Raw genomic sequence first — 17,935 nt, 5'->3', positions numbered from 1 at the left:
GGAGGGCAAAGTGGGCTAGAGAAGACAGGTAGAAGAATCACTTAGTAATCTCAGTTTGAGATGGTGGCATTCTGGACTAGAATAGTAGCAATGGGGATAGAAGTGGGGCTTTGAAGAGAAATGTAAGAGTTGTCTGATTAGTGGAAACACTGAATGGGGGTTTTCAGAGCTGTAGAGGGACAATTATAAGAGAAGAATGTCATAAAAACCAAGGAGGAAATAGTTTCAGAAGAGAGTCATTAACTACATCAAATGCTGCAAGGAAGTAAGTTCATACGACAACTGGTAAATTTCCATTGCATGTGTCAGTTCAAGGGTGATTTGAGAACCTCTAGTAGTACGGGGGAGGAAATGGGATCCAGAATCCAGGTGAAAGATGGGTAGGAGAAGGGACAAATTTTCCTTGAAATAGATGAGAAAAAGAGGTAAGAAAAAGGAGGCAAGAAATGCTGTTCTGTTTCTTTATTTTTTTTTTAATTTTCATTTTTTTCTAGGCAGGGGAAAAGCATAGGAAAATGAATTTAAAAGAGTTCCCACTGGCCTGTGAGGGAGGGCATTCCTTGGCTGGAAAATGAGAAGCAAAGAGGACCATCACAAGTAGAAGAATTTCTGGTCGATGGTAAGAATCAACTGTGGTTGCAGAACATGGTATTTTCCATAACGCCTCATCCATTGTTGGCTGGGGGCTGCTTCCAGGGGTGTTAACTCCTTAATACTTCTGACTTGTCCTGCATGTTCTGGCTAAGCCTGCACCCATGGCCAGAAAAAAGATATCACCAAGAGAGTTGCAGGTATTTAGCAGTCTTTGGGGGATTGAGGGAAATGCTGAGTAATATAAGTGGGGCACTGATAGGTGTGCTCCAGCTATATCGACGGGAAAATATCCAAGTCTGGGGACACAATGGAAGGGTAAGTGAGAGTATTGGCAGAAAGGTGGTTAATGTGATGAACTATGGGATCTGGCTTGAGTAAAGAAACAAGATCAGGAAGGGGTTAGTAGATTGGGGTAAAAAAAAGGCTTTTTAGGCTTGAGTCTCTTAAGGACATTAGAGTAGGGATATAACCAAGTGGGAAAACTAGTCACTGTGGTAAAAAAGTAATATATTTGAGTTGAAGATTTTATAGATGGCCCAGTTATGAGTCATGACAAGACGATAGCATGATCACAGGAATGAGCTGCTAAAACAGAAAAAACTCATATCATAGGAATTGAGGAGGTCAAGGAGCTGTGAGGCTGAAGTATTGAATAATCCCTCCCCATTGATTTTTTTTTGGGCAATTTTTTGATGAGAAGTGGTAGACTGTGATAAGGTGAATGAGGGAATGACTAGAGCATAGGTTATCTATAAGCCTCATGAGGGCAGGGATATTATATCTCATCTTCACCACTATCACAGTGTCCTGCTGCATAGCAAATTACCTCAAAAGTTAATGGCTTAAAATGACAATAAAAATTTGTTAGCTGGCCGGATGCGGTGGCTCATGCCTATAATCCCAGTACTTTGGGAGGCCGAGGCGGGCAGATCACCTGAGGTCGGGAGTTTGAGATCAGCCTGACCAACATGGAGAAACCCCGTCTCTACTAAAAATGTAAAATGAGCCGGGTGTGGTAGTGCATGCCTGTAATCCCAGCTACTGGGGAGGCTGAGGCAGGAGAATCACTTGAACCCAGGAGGTGGAGGTTGCGGTGAGCTGAGATCATGCCATTGCACTCCAGCCTGGGCAACAAGAGTGAAACTCCATCTCAAAAAAAAAAAAATTGTTAGCTGACAGTTCCTGTGGCTTAGAGATGAGGAACAGCTTAGCTGCATGCTTCTAGCTCAGAGTCTCTCATGAAGTTGCAATCAAGATGCTGGCTGGTTCTGTGGTTTTTCTGCAGTTTTGACTTGGGCTAGAGAATCTACTTCCAAGAAGGCTCATTCATTTGGCTGGCCAATTGATGTTAGTTGTTAGTAGCAGGGCTCAGTTTTTGCTATGTGGCCATGTATTGAAATAAAGAACATAAGAAGAAAAATAAGTTTACAACGATACTAATGGAGGTTTTGGTTTGGAAATTCATTTCAAGGTGCCTATGGGACAACCTCAGGGATTTCCAAAGACAGCTAGGAATACAAGTCTGGGGACTAGAAGAAAAGATAGGATGGAAATAAAGATGGGATAGATATTAATATATAGATAGTAATGTAAACCATGGAATAAATGGCTGAATGGGAAAGCCTCAGAGGAGGAAGATAATCTACACATCAATTAGGGAAGGTTGTCAAGAAGATACTGCTCCTGGAGGAGGGTTACATTTCAGTTATGGCAAGGAGTTCCAGAAAATATAGAGCTAGGGCACATAATGCCCAAGTCTACCATTTATGAGAGTGATGGAGATGAAGGTCATGGATGGAAATATCCCAAGGGTTTAGAACTTGGGTTAACAGAAATTTCTGCATTGCCCCTTGATATGGTTTGGCTATGACCCCACCCAAATCTCACCTTGAATTGTAATAACCACCACATGTCAAGGGCAAGTCCAGGTGGAGATAATTGAATCATAGGGGCGGTTTCCCCTATACTGTTCTCGTGGTAGTGAATGAGTCTCATGAGACCTGATGGTTTTGTAAATAGAAGTTCCCCTGTACAAGCTCTGTTGCCTGCTGCCTTGTAGGATGTCCTTTTGTTCTTCCTTTGTCTTTCACCCAGCCATGTGGAACTGTGTCAATTAAACCTCTTTCTTTTATAAATTACCCAGTCTCAGGTATGTCTTTATTAGCAGGGTGAAAACGGACTAATCCACCCCTTATTAGGATGTCAACATTGGCCTACTGCAAGAGTTGGTCCTATAATCTGGTGTTTAAGATATGAAAGTGTGGATGTCCTAGATTCTTGGGATACAGGGCCTAGCAAGCTGAAAACAAGAAACTGAAGTCAGATATGGATTTTCAGTATGGTTGAGTGGCAGGTGATGACAATATCTGGCATTGTCAGTGTCTAAACTGACAGGAGTGGAGTCTATCCTCCTATCAGACTCTTTACCTGATCCAAGATGACCACACCTGAAGCCATGGATGCTGCATGAGAAGCCACAATAACACCTGAGCCTAGGCTCAGGGAACTCTTCCAATGTCCCCTTTCCTCTATCATCTTTGTACTTCATCATGAGCTAACTCATGCCAGCTTGCTGAGCTCCACCTTTTGGTTCCCAGGCCTTATTTTGCCTTGGAAATCATGACCAGAAGGTGGGGGCTAGGACACTCCCTTAAAGAGTCTCAACCGCAGATGGAATTAGCAACCATGGTGGTTTGGCGTCCTGAATTAACTCCTGGTGAAACTATCACCTAGATCCCTTGGAGCATGAACTGGGATAAAGAGTTATACATGAGCTAACACAGCCTCAGCTGGGCACAGTGGCTCATGCCTATAATCCTAGCACTTTGGGAGGCCAAGGCGGGCAGATCACTTAAGGTCAGGAGTTCAAAACCAGTGTGGCCAACATGGGGAAACCCCATCTCTACTAAAAATACAAAAAAATTAGCCAGGCGTGGTGTCAGGTGCCTGTAATTACAGCTACTTGGGAGGCTGAGGCAGGATAATCGCTTGAACCTGGGAGACAGAGGTTGCAGTGAGTCGAGGTAGCACCACGCCACTCCAGCCTGGGTGACTCCATCTCAAAAAACCAAAAAAACAAAAAAAAGCAGTCTGGAGGGATTAAGCACAAAAGCCAAATCCAGAGAATGAGCAACAAGGTCCAGACTCACAAATTTGATTCTGCAGATATAAGATCACAGTTAGAACACACCAGGGACAATAATAACCATAATCAACATTTATCAAGAGCTTACCAGGTGTCAGATGTTGTGCTAGACTGCCCTACATATCTCATTTAGTTTTCACAGGAAATTGTCTTAGTCAATTCCTGCTGCTATAACAAAATACTGGAGACTGGTTAATCTATAAACAATAGAAATTTATCTCTCCCAGTTCTGGAGGCTGAGAAGTCCAAGTTCAGGGTCAGTGTCTGGTGAAGACTGCTGTCTGCTTCCAAAATGGCACCTTGCTGCTGCATCCACTGGAAGGGATGTGAATGCTGTGTCCTCACAGAGTGGAAGAGATGGAAGGGAAAAAATGGCAGAAAGGGCAAACGGCTCCTTTTTACTTCTTTTGTAAGAATACTAATGTCATTCATAAGCTCTGCTCCTCCCCTGTACACCTCCTAATGGCCCCACCTCTTAATGCTATCACATTGGTGATTAAGTTTCACCATATGAGTTTTGGAGGGGACAAAAACATTCAAACCATAGCAGATGTTACAAGGTAGATCGTATCGTCATCCCTACCTTATAGATGAGGAAACTAAAGCTTGGAGAGTTTAAGTAATTGGCTCACAATTACACAGCTAGCAAGAAATAGAGCCAGGTTCAAACCAGTACATTCTCACCCAGAGCCGAACTCTCCATTCATTATACTCTCCTCTGAGTTGTGGCTGGGAATACTGTTGGTATTTTCAGGTCATCTTCACAAATTAGCCACTTTGATGCAGCTTTTGGCTGAGGCTCCAGGTGTCTGAGAGGCTTTGTGAGGCCTCCCCATCCATTCAATTTCCATTGCCTTGACTTGTGGCTCCAAATAGAAACTCAAAGAAAAGCAATATCTTTGGGGCTTATTCTGTGAAGGTGTATCTGTTAGAAAGATTCTGGGTTAAATGGGGCAGAAAGTCACCTTTAACTCAAATTTTATTATGAAGATCCAGAGGATTTCATTTACTCCAAGGAGGGGCATGGGGCTGGGATTCAGAAACCACTGGATGCAGCCCTTGAAAACTTCCAGGATAGTCTCTGTGAATCTCATCTTCACATATAGGGTTCATTCTCCTCTCTCTCTCTTTGTGGCTATCTATCTCCATCTCTGTATCTCTCCAGACAGATTTGTGTGATGGGAATCATGACCTTGAGCCCTGACAGTTCTGGAACTGTCAAATCTCATCAATCTCAAAGTGTAGCCCCCAGGGCAGCAGCATTAACCTCACCTGGGAAATCAGTAGAAATGAAGAAACTCAGGCCCCGCCACAGATTGACTGAATCAAAAAACCTGGAGTGAGACCAGGAGTCTGCGTTGTTGTTGTTTTTTTTTTTGGAGATGGAGTTTCACTCTTGTTGCCCAGCCTGGAGTGCAATGGCGCGACCTCGGCTCACTGCAACCTCTGCCTCCTGGGTTCAAGTGATTCTCCTGCCTCAGCCTCCTGAGTAGCTGGGATTACAGGCACACACCACCATGCCCAGCTAATTTTGTATTTTTGGTAGAGACAGGGTTTCTCCGCGTTAGTCAGGCTGAGTCTTGAACTCCTGACATTGGGTTATCTGCCCACCTCGGCCTCCCAAAGTGCTGGGATTATAGGCGTGAGCCATCGTGCCTGGCCAGGAGTCTGTATTTTAACAAGCCCTCCAAGTGATTCTGATGCATGCTAAATTGGAGTAACTGGTTTCTAGCTTATATCTTCAGCCACCTGGACAGAGACTGACCGATTTGCAATCCCAAGTGTTTGGACACAGCTTGATCCTGGGGAACCACCTCTGCACTGATTAGCTACAGTTGAGTGCTGGCTCGTGCTGTAACCGTACTCATCCCACTGAAAAGCACCTGGACAGAGGTGGAAATGTAAGCACTTTCAGAAAATAGAGCAGTTTGGAAAGTAAGTGGGGTAAGGGGAATGCTATGTGGACAAAACAACAAGAGGAATGAGGGCCAGGTTTCCATACTATAAACTCAAGAACTGTTCCTGGCTCGCTAATGCCCTGACACAAGTAGTCATGGAGTTTAATGAGGCCCAGGTGCTGGCATGCTCAGGGGCAGCCAGTGGAGCTAGTTTTCTGCCGTCCTAGCGTGTCCGGAATTGGTGGGTTCTTGGTCTCACTGACTTCAAGAATGAAGCCGTGGACCCTCGCGGTGAGTGTTACAGTTCTTATAGGCGGAGTGTCCGGAGTTTGTTCAGATGTGTTCGGAGTTTCTTCCTTCTGCTGGGTTCGTTGTCTCACTGGCTCAGGAGTGAAGCTGCAGACCTTTGCGGTGAGTGTTAGATCTCTTAAGGTGGCGCGTCTGGAGTTGTTCATTTCTCTCAGTGGGTTCATGGTCTCGCTGGCTTCAGGAGTGAAGCTGCAGACCTTTGCAGTGAGTGTTGCAGCTCATAAAGGCAGTGTGGAACCAAACAGTGAGCAGGAGTGATGAGTAGCAAGATTTATTGCAAAGAGCAAAAGAACAAACCTTCCACAGCGTGGAAAGGGACTCAAGCAGGTTGCCATGGCTGGCTTGGGCAGCCTGCTTTTATTCTCTTATCTGGCCCCACCCACATCCTGCTGATTGGTCCATTTTACAGAGAGCCGATTGGTCTGTTTTACAGAGAGCTGATTGGTCCATTTTCACAGGGTGCTGATTGGTGTGTTTACAATCCCCGAGCTAGACACAAAAGTTTTCCACATCCCCACTAGGTTAGCTAGCTACAGAGTGCTGAATGGTGTGTTTACAAACCCTGAGCTAGACACAGAGTGCTGATTGGTGCATTTACAAACCTTGAGCTAGATACAGAGTGCCAATTGGTGTATTCACAATCCCTTAGCTAGACATAAAGATTCTCCAAGTCCCCACCAGATGAGTTAGACACAGAACACTGATTGGTGCATTAACAAACCCTGAGCTAGACACAGAGCGCTGATTGGTGCATTTACAAACCCTGAGCTAGACACAGAGTGCTGATTGGTGCATTTACAAACCTTGAGCTAGATACAGAGTGCTGATTGGTGCATTCACAATCCCTTAGCTAGACGTAAACATTCTCCAAGTCCCCACCAGATTAGCTAGATACAGAGTGCGGATTGGTGCATCCACAAACCCTGAGCTAGACACAGGGTGCGGATTGGTGTGTTTACAATCCTTGAGCTAGATACAGAGTGCTGATTGGTGTATTTACAATCCCCTAGCTAGACATAAAGGTTCTCCAAGTCCCCACTAGACTCAGGAGCCCAGCTGGCTTCACTCACTGGATCCCGCACAGGGGCTGCAGGTGGAGCTGCCTGCCAGTCCCGTGCCATTCCCAGGCACTCCTCAGCCCTTGGACGGTCGATGGGGCCTGGTGCTGTGGAGCAGGGGGCGGTGCTCGTAGGGGAGGCTCAGGCTGCACAGGAGCCCACGGCAGGGCAGGGCGGGGGGAGACTCAGGCATGGAGGGCTGTAGATCCTGAGCCCTGCCCGGCAGGGAGGCAGCTAAGGCCCGGTGAGAAATTGAGTGCAGCACCGGTGGGCCAGCACTGTTGGGGGACCTGGCGCACCCACTGTTGCTGATGGCCCGGGTGCTAAGCCCCTCACTGCCCAGGGCCAGCGGGCCACTCCCAGTGCGAGGCCTGCCAAACCCACGCCCACACCCACCCAGAACTCTAGCTGGCCCACAAGTGCTGCGCGCGGCCCTGGTTCCCACCCATGCCTCTCCACACCTCCCCAGAGGCTGAGGGAGCTGGCTCCGGCATTGGCCATCCCAAGAAGGTGTTCCCACAGTGCAGCGGTGGTCAGAAGGGTTCCTCAAGCATGGCCAGAGTGGGCGCCAAGGCCGAGGAGGCACCAAGAGCGAGCGAGGGCTGTCAGAGCTGCCAGCACGCTGTCACCTCTCACTGCCTGGGGCTGGCAGGGCCGGCCAGCCGCTCCGAGTGTGGGGCCCACCAAGCCCACGCCCACCCGGACCTCTACCTGGCCCGCAAGCACCACATGCAGCCCCGGTTCCTGCCCATGCCTCTCCCTCCACACCTCCCCGCAAGAGGGAGCCGGCTCCAGCCTCAGCCAGTCCAGAGAAGGGCTCCCACAGTGCAGCGGCTGGCTGAAGGGCTCCTCAAGTGAGGCCAGAGTGGGTGCTGAGGCCAAGTAGGCACCGGGAGCAAGCGAGGGCTGCGAGGGCTGTCAGCACGCTGTCACCTCTCACTAGGGATTGGCCTGGTCTGGCCCTGAGGTCATGGTTTAGGGCATTAACAGTCACACTGACTCACTTGTCATTTTGTGGCCCTTTTCCTGAAGCAGTCCACATCCAGTTTCTCACCTCCTTTAGGCCCTGGGGGTTACATTAGTTAGAGCAGCAATTCTCAAAGTGAGATCCCTGGGCCCTTATGAGTCTCTGAGACTCTTTCAGAAGTTCCTCAGATCAAACTGTTTTCACAATATCAAGATTTTATTTGTCTTTTTCAGTGTATTGACATTTGCAACAATGGTACAAGAACAATGACCGGTGAAATTGCTGGTTCCTCAGCACAAATCAAGGCAGTGGCACCAAAAGTACTAGTAGTGATTATATTCTTCACTGCCATGCACTTACAGACAATAATCATTTTATTTACAAATGTCTTTGATAAAGCAATAGAAATTATTAATTGAATTGCGTACTTCTGGGCGTACTTCTGCTGCATATCAAAGTATGATGGTTGTCTCAATATAAAGTAATTGGGCAATTGTTTGACCTGTGAGTTGAATTCGTTGCTTTTTCATGGAAAACCATTTTTACTTGAAAGAACTACTGATAGACAAGCTATGGTATTTGACAGACAATTCTACAAAAATTAAGTAAGCTTGTCACTTCAAGGAAAACAACTGACACTGTTTGTTGCCAATGATAACATTTGAGCTTTCAAGTGAAAATTATAATTTTGAAAGACTTGTATCCACCATCCTGAGCTTGACAGTTGCCCAAATACTAAAAACTTTTTTGGTGAGATCCATGGTGATATTAACCAATGTGAATTTTAAATATTATATAATGAAATGTGTTAATATCTGGAATATCTACATAACTCAGTGAGCTAATATTTTTCACATGACCAATTCATGATGTCACAAAATTGTGCATGGGTAAAAGATCCATTCAAAGTGCAAGATAAAATAATAGATTTTAATGTTAACAGAGTATAAAAATTTCACTGGTATAGTTTTAGATTCCATATTACACTAACTTTTAAAAAACAAGTACTTGTTGAGTTTTAGTATAAGATAAAAAAGAAGATCTATAATGATCTGAAATGGCTATTAAAATACCCCACCTTTTTTCCTATCTATCTATCTATCTATATATATATATAGGAAAAAATATATATATATATATGAGGCTCTCTCTCTCTCTCTATATATATATATATTTCCTACATATATATATATTTCCTACATATATATATATATATGAGGCTCTCTCTCTCTCTATATATATATGAGGCTCTCTCTCTCTCTCTCTATATATATATATGAGGCTATATATATATATATAGCTGGATTTTCTTCATATACTTCAATCAAAACAACATAGTAAAACATATTGAGTGCAGAAGCAGATATGAGAATCCAGCTGTCATCTATTAAACAAACACTAAAGAGATTTTAACAAATGTAAAACAACGCCTATTCTTCTCACTACTTTTTTTTTGTTTTGGGAAGTATAGCTATTTTTCATAAAAATGTGATTTGTGTTAACATGTAATAGTTTTATTATTGTCATTTTTAATGAAAAAATAAAAAGTCAGATTTGACTTCTAATGTGGTACGTATTGATACATATAACCCATATACAAAGTTTTTTTGGGATCCTCAATAATTTTCAAGACTGTAAAGGGGTCCCGAGACCAAAAAGTTTCAGAACCCTTGAGTTAGAGTACTACTCAGCTATTGTAACTAACAGATATGCATAGGAAAAGAGATGTATGAAGTGGTTCAAACAATATAGAAATTCCCTCGTTTTAAGTAACAGTCCAGAGGTCACTGGGGTGGGAGGCCAGGGCAGGCAGATAGTTCTGTTCCGTGGGTCCTCCAGGGTCTCAGATTCCTTCTGTCATGCCCAGCCATCCTCTAGGGCATGGATTCTTAATCTGGGGTTTCTGTATTTGGAATGTCTATGAATTTAGGTAGGAAAACCTCTAATAGAAATGTAGCATTTCCTTCAATTATAGGCAACAAACCATAGCAGCGTTAGCAGGACTAATGACTTTGTCAACAATAGACACCACAGGCATTTTTACAGCACATTACATTTATTGCAGAGATCTTAAGATACCATTTATACTCAGCACTCCTTTAAAACCATGTTAGTTGTTAGAACCCCTTGCTAGATTTTGTTATGTAATTAATATATCAATGAAGAAATACATATAGTAATATGTCGTACATTTATTTTAAACATATTTGTATAATGGCATTCCATTATGTTTGATTTCCTTTATAATCTGTTTCATCTTTAAGTGTATTTTAAACATCATTCTGTTAATGTCTCAGGGGACCATTCACTTGAATGCCAAATAGGTACAAAACTGATTTAAGAAGCACTGTTCTAGGGTCACGGTTGGAGAAGGGAATGTAGAGTAAGAAACTTCCTTTTAATGAAGTGCACCCAGTACTTCCTGCTCACATTCCATTGTTGAGAACTTAGCTATAAGGTTACATTGAAATAGGAAATATGGTTTCTAGCTGGAAGGCCACGTGCCTTGCTAAAACTTGAGGGTGAGTGGGGGTTAAATTACTAAAAGGAGTAAGGGGGATATTGAACCATGGGTGGGAGACAGTTCATAGTCTCTTTTCTGGGTTCTGAAGGGCTTCATTTCTTCTCTGTTGAGCCTTTCTCACTTTGCTTCTCTGCTCCTCAGTCATCTAGTGGCTGTTCTTTCTTCTCAACAATGAGTAGGTGCACTCTCTGATAGTCTCTTCCAACCACCTCTTCTGAAAAGTTACATAAACAGTGACTCTGATGTCAGTGTCATAAATCGTGAAATTAATAATATGACATGTCAAAGTTAAAAGGCTGGCAGGATAATTGCCAAGCATCTCCCCTCAAATAAATATTTATTAAAATAAATATTATTATGAAGGAAACAATAGTAACTTTACAGTAGAGAAAGCTGTCAGACAGTACCTTAATCAAGCTATCAAGGTTAATATCACCAATAAGAAGACATATTATCAACATATATTCCCGACATGATGCACTGAGAAGGGCACATCACCTCTGTGGTATTCTTCTGTCAAATCGAAACAGGAGAAAACATCCAGCAAATTGAAATTGAGAGACATTTTATAATATAACTGACCAGTACTATTCAAACATGTCAAGATTATGAATGACAAAGACAGATTTAAAAACTATCACAGATTAGAGGAGTCTGAGGAGACATAAAAACTAAATGCAAATGTGGGCTCATGGATTGGATCCCGGAACAAGAAAAATGACATTAATGGGAAAACTGACAAAATTTGAATAAGGTCTGCAGCTTAATTAATAGTATTGTAGCAATGTTAATTTCCTGGTTTTCATAATGGTAGTATGATTATGTAAGATGTTAACACATTCACAATAGCAAAGACTTGGAACCAACCCAAATGCCCATCAGTGATAGACTGGATAAAGAAAGTATGGCACACATACACCATGGAATACTATGCAGCCACAAAAAATAATGAGTTCACGTCCTTTGCAGGGACATGGATGAAGCTGGAAACCATCATTCTTGGCAAACTAACACAGGAGCAGAAAACCAAACACTGCATGTTCTCACTTATAAATGGGAGTTGAACAATGAGAACACATGGACACAGGGAGGGGAACATCACACACCGGGGCCTGTCAGGGGGTAGGGGGCAAGGGGAGGGAGAGCATTAGGACAAATACCTAATGCATGTGGGGCTTAAAACCTAGATGATGGGTTGATGGGTGCAGCAAACCACCATAGCACATGTATACCTATGTAACAAACTTGCACATCCTGCACATGTATCCCAGAACCTAAAGTATAATAATAATAAAAAAGATGTTAACATTAGGGGAATTAACATTTCAGATAATTATGGATCTTCTTTTTGATATTATATTAAAACTAATACCCTAAAGGGTATATGGGAACTCTCTATTATTTTTGCAACTTTTCTATCAGTGTAAAATTATTTCAAAATAAAAAGTTTTTAAAAAGGCTGATAGGTACAGAGATAGAGCTGCCCTGGATGGTGGTACCTTGCTAGGGCTTTTATTACCCAGTGAGGATCAAGGACTAGCATATCTCCCTCCCATTCAGAGCTGAAAAACCAATCCCAGCCAAATACTCTCCAGCCTTTGGACAAAAGCTTGGCTGAAGCTGGTGATCCAGAAACAATATAGTAGAGCATGTGTTTACCTTCTTTATATGTCAACTTTTCTCATCTTTCAAATGGGAGAATATAATACTTATAGGGTTGTTGGGGATGTATTTAAGGAGGTAATGTCTCTGAAGTGGAACAAATGCTCAATAAATATAATTATTACACTGTAAAGAGAAACCTGGGAAGAATCTTATCATTGAAGCTTAAGTAAAGCATTCACATAAGCATTTATGAAGTGCTTCAAATATACCACATATGCTCCAAGTCAAGTTACCATTAGTGATGATAGGGTCACTGTAGTGCTACTGGCTTTAACTAAAGTTACAACACTGTTACAGAATCTAATTTAATTGAGACACTCTAATTTGGATTACATTTTTTCTAATTTAATTCCACATGCCTTATATTTTCACATAGTTGTTAGCCTATAAATTATTAATTTAGTCACTTTGTTTGATTATATTTTTTCTGGCATTGCTCATCAGTGCTAACATATTTAAATATTGGTCTCAGTGGTTGCTGAAAGCAAAGTGATGTAGGAGAGAAACGCCCCAATGACCCAAATCTAATAAAAATGTTGCTTTGTTGTAAAACTTGTTTCGTGATATAAAGTTGGACTTTGACCACTTCTGTCTAATGGTTTTAGTACTAGTGTTGTTCAGGTTCTTCTTAGATGGGGAACTAGGGGAATCCAGGGTGAGGTTATCAATTTTCCGGGGCTTCTATAGCTCTTGCTATGCCCATCTGGACCAGGGCTACCCATAGTATGATCTGTGGATTTGTCCCAGTCTGCAAACTCTTACTGGTCTGTGAAAAAAATTGAGAGAAAGCATTCAGAAACTTTGAGAGCAATTTGAATGACTTGTTTTATGTTTGTTGAATAAAATTAGAAAAAGGGTTTGTATTTTGTATTATTTGCTTTTCATTTTATTTTTCTAATAATTTATCATTATTGTTATATTTGACAAGTGTTTCAGTCTGTGACATATTGGAAAAAGAAAACACCAAACCTCATCCTTACCCATAGATAGAGAAGCGCTTATCTAAATCATAAGGTATATTTGGTAAAAGACCATCCAGGTAATGTGTAATTGAAAGTAATCAATAAAAAGGAAGGCATCCTCATCGAGCTCTATACATTTTATAAATACAACCAGAACTAGCATTGTTGCCTAGAAGCATCTAAGTACATATTAGGAACATTTGTCTGTGTAAAATTCCTTGCTGCCTGTGAATGTGTTGAAGGGTTGGTGTGGGATGGGGGTGGAGGAGTGCAGTTTTCTGGCCAGAAACTTTGTCCTAATGTGTATGGCGAACTGGCATTGCACTAATTCTCACAGTTCTCTCCTGACTGGCTGCCTGTTTTCATTGTGGCCCATAATTTATCCTCCACATTGTTGCCAGAATAACAATCTTAGCAAAATACAAAGTGTTAGCATGTTGCTCTGATGATTAACATACTTCAGAGACTTTCCATCACCCACACAATAAAGTTTAAACACTTTGGCCTTTTCTCTAGTGAGGTATGGAAAGGAAATTAAGCAAAAGCCAGGTATGTTGCTATTCAGTTCTCAAGTTGAGAGGCAGATGTTGGGTAATTCTTCTTGGGGCTATTTGCAAGGGAGACACAGTGGACACTGAACCTCCGATGAAGACACTAAAGAGGTGCCTAGGATAATGCCCCAACCATGGCCCCTACTAAGTGGTGCTGGGGCAGGGGGTGAAGGTGGCACACTTTCCTGCTGTAGCTGCTCCCTGGCTTGGTCACGGCTTAAGAAAGACCCCAAATGGAAGTTACCATTTGGGTAACTACATAATGATTTAGTTCGCCAAACTAGGCATTCAGCTGTTTACCAAAAGGCATTCTAACTGGCCAGAAAAACACCCAGTGGGTAAAGACTAGTATTTACCTTTATCACACAACATTTTGCTTAATTAACCTAAAGTAGGTATTTGGTTAAATGAAGTTTGATATTTGGAAAGAATAGCCCCCATTCTACGTAATGTTTGGGTTTACCAAAACATTACTTGCTCAAAATTCAATGGAGCCATTTATTATAATAACTTGGTTTAATCTCGATGTCACAACATAATCTACTAAGTTAAAAATGTGTTCAGGTTGGCCAGGCGTGGTGGTTTACGCCTGTAATCCCAGCACTTTTGGAGGCCAAGGTGGGAGGATCACGAGGTCGAGAGATTGACACCGTCCTGGCCAACATGGTGAAACCCCATCTCTATTAAAAATACAAAAATTAGCTGGGCGTGGTGTCATGTGCCTGTAATCCCAGCTACTTGGGAGGCTGAGGTAGGAGAATCACTTGAACCTGGGAGGTGGAGGTTGCAGTGAGCCAAGATCGTGCCACTACACTCCAGCCTGGTGACACAGTGAGATTCCCTCTAAAAAAAAAAAGTGTTCAGGTTGAATTAGCTTTATATTACAACTCAGATTGCAGAGATTTTCTGTTGGATCTTAGTTGAATATAAGCAATCATCTGGTCCAATTCCTCAATTTTTTAAAAATAAAGAATCTGAGTGCTATCTAGAGGTAAACTGGGTTGCTTAATGCTACACAACTATTTGTTGACTGAGCTAGGCCCAGAACTCAGCTGATAACCATATTTCTCAAATAAACATAAGGATATATTGCTTAACAGAGGCAATTTTCTGATTTGTAAATTTATTAAGAAGTCTTTCAAGGTATCATATCTTGCAACACATTGAGCAAAGAGCCTTCACTGATGAAAAGAAAATGAGATTGAGTCTGTCCTGGAATCTCTAGTTTATTTGGTTTCTATGGACTCAGTGGCATAGAAGGCAAATGTCAGTTTATGATCTCAGGGCTGGTGTCTCCTTGACTCTTCAGCCTTTGGTGTGACTTCCTGGCTCTGTTCAACTGCCTTTTACCAGCGGCTCTTCTCTGCCAGCAACCTAGTCTGACACGGACTAAGATATCCTATCGAATTATCACTCCATGTTTGTTTGCCCCTGTAGGAGGATGGAGAGTTTAGAGTTGGTGGAAGGCATGAGTCTGTGGCAGGGAGGGCAAGCTGCCCACAACAATTTTATGTGCCCCTTTCCATAATGACCTGTACGGAGTCATTACTGGAAACTGGCCATCCAGCCATGCGCTACATTACCCAGTCTTGATTTCCTAACCTCCTCACCCCACATCTCTTGCTTTGCATCTAGACCAGTCTTTGGTAATGGAGTGTGAGTGGGAGTGATGTATTATTTTCAGGCCAGTACTTTATGCTTTCTTTCCCTTTCTGCAAGCTGGAAGCCCTAGGGGATAGCAAATCCGAAGAAGAAAGCAACCCAGGTAGTGAAGCACCACATAGAGAAGCTCTGCCTGCCAACTAGGAAAGACTCCCTTAGACTCGCAGGTGAGCATAAAATAAACTGGAACTCTGTCTTTACACATTTTGGGTTTGTTCAGCAGCCAACATTCCCCTAAATAATATTAAGTTGGTGCAAAAGTAATTGCGGTTTTTTTCCATTACTTTTACATCAACCTAATATGAAGGCTCTGGTTCTAACTTTGATTTCACTTTGAAGATAGATGCACACCTAAAAATTAGTAACATGTATTTTTACCAAATACTTAATTTAATTGAGCACTCTAAGTGTTCAAAGAGGTCTCAATTTCCCCAAGAGATTAATAAAGCAAAATGAATTGAGACACTCAAAGAAGCAGCTAATAAACAAATTACTTACTTGTCTAAATTTTGCTGATATCATGCTGTTCACTTCCAAATAAGTTCACTTTTAATTTTAACATCCTTGTATGGAGGTGAAGGATGTTGTGCTTTGGATATAGACTGTAATTTTTATATGTTATGCTCATTTTACAGTTGTATTTAGTTGTACTTCACCTCTTTCCAAAAGAATTTGTAATGACTTATAAAAAATGACTTAGCAACAAAATTAATAAAATAGAAAAGCATAATATAGACAAAGGAATGAGGAAAATATGCTAACTGTAATTATTCACATGGTGGCTGTGACTGAGTTTCAACCTTGGGTCTAAACTCCTTGGCATGTTGGGTAGGAGGGAAGGTGATAAATTACAAATCAGCCCTTGGAACAGAGGAAGTGTGCTCTTGCCTCAGGAGAGACAAAGCTTTGCCTGGTTCCAATATCTCAAAGAAATGGTCCTCAGTGTTTTTATCTCAGGGGAGTAGGACCTACTAAGAGTGAAATCAGAATGGATTTTAATAAAATCTCCAGCTCAATTTTGTGAAATGGATTCTTGATTATATTGAAAAGGGAAGAAGCTGTTATGCTAAGTCATTACTGAAAGCCTTTTATTTTGATTTTTCACATACTTTAGTTCTTCGGAACTTAGGTAGAGCTTGAGGATGAGGATCTTTGATATGTTCAGTTAAAAAAATTTCTTTGGCTCATATTAGGTAAGCTCTGGACCAAACTGATTGTTTGTTTCTAAAGACACTGTCAACAAAGTATGTCATTAGTCGAGGTAAATTAATATTTGAAGGTGATTGTTTTATCTTCCTTGGGAGAGAATGTGGTTTCCTCAATGTATGAGCTTGGAGTTCTCATAGATTGGGGGTTCTTAGGTTGGAATTTCTAAGGAAGTGCCCCTACGTTGTAACACAAGCAACCCCATTTAGACATTTTCAGGAACAGGCCATTCTTAATAGGCTATCATGTGCTCCAAGAAAATTGCAGCTAGAGATTTTCTCATTAGCTATCATTTTATAGACAAGAAGACTGAGGCCCAGACCGAGTATGTAACTGGCCAATGGTTTCAGCAATAATGAAAACAACATTGAGACAAGAACCCCAGTCTTCTGATGCTTAGCTCATTTCTGCTACCTAATATATGCCTCTTTTTAAATACTAGTTCAATGCTATTCAATTTAATGCAGCAAGCCTGTATTAAACATCAACAATAGAAAGTATCACCCTCAAGATATTTATGTGTCCCATATAATTCTTGGTTATCTCTGTATTTCCTAAAACCCTTAGTTGTTTCCATCAAAAACAGGTAGGCAATGCAAGATAGTTCAAATTGCAAATATGACAATCAGTAGTTGTATATCAGTCTCTAATAGAATCATGTTATGTTCCAGATTGGTGAAACAGTGTATCATCTTTTCTACTCTCTGAAGATTTCAAAGCACTTAACATTACCTTAAAACTCATTAAGCCAAGTGCTGAATCAGACATTGGATGCTATAACTTGATTATTTATTTAGTAGCATCAGGGAGTTGGTTCTCATTGGGAACTGATAGCTCTAAAAGGATGAAATTTTTCTTCAGTATTCTACAAGGACAAGCACCATTCAGCCAACACTACTCTTTCAAAGATAATCAGTGATAATATAGGAAAATATTAGCGAGTGACCCAAAAAACTCTTCCCAGATACATAAATTAATCAAATATTTTCCAAAGTCTTTGAAAATATATGTTAATTTGATCTGGTATATGCTACCTTATAGGAATAAAAGAGTTTGTGGGATTTTATTAGTTAAGGAATAAAAGAAAGTGAAATTCACTTATTCTTTCTTACCAGTTAAGATTTAGAATATCTTTGCTTAAAAGTTACCCACTGTATTGAAAATTCTTTCTTGCTTTTTAAATTTAGGAATACTCTATTTTTGAAAAGTGAATGGTGGTTTTTTGTTGACTATTGCCTTTCAAAACATGTTTTATTATTACTATGCAAATTATATAGTTTTTTGGCTTTTAAAAATATTGCAGTTAATATCAGCTTCTGTTTTTATATCAAAAAGTGGCTAGCTGTTTTCTTGGACTCTGTTTTTCTTGATAGAAATTTTGCCAGAATTTCACT

At 41.3% G+C, this 17,935-nt stretch overlaps 1 long non-coding RNA gene across 1 annotated transcript; it reads left to right on the top strand.

Moving 5' to 3' along the window:
* Nucleotides 1-338: 338 nt before the first annotated feature.
* Nucleotides 339-15,500, top strand: LOC103890235 (uncharacterized). The gene is made up of 3 exons (XR_654586.3): nt 339-425; nt 495-619; nt 15,393-15,500. It is a non-coding gene; the product is annotated as an uncharacterized LOC103890235 (long non-coding RNA).
* The last annotated feature ends 2,435 nt before the right edge of the window (nt 15,501-17,935 follow it).

The sequence above is a fragment of the Pongo abelii genome, chromosome 2 (assembly GCF_028885655.2).
Source record: "Pongo abelii isolate AG06213 chromosome 2, NHGRI_mPonAbe1-v2.0_pri, whole genome shotgun sequence".
NCBI classification, from domain to species: Eukaryota; Metazoa; Chordata; class Mammalia; order Primates; family Hominidae; genus Pongo; species Pongo abelii.
The sequence above is the reverse complement of the archived record's forward strand: the minus strand, read 5'-3'. Positions and strand labels throughout refer to the sequence as shown.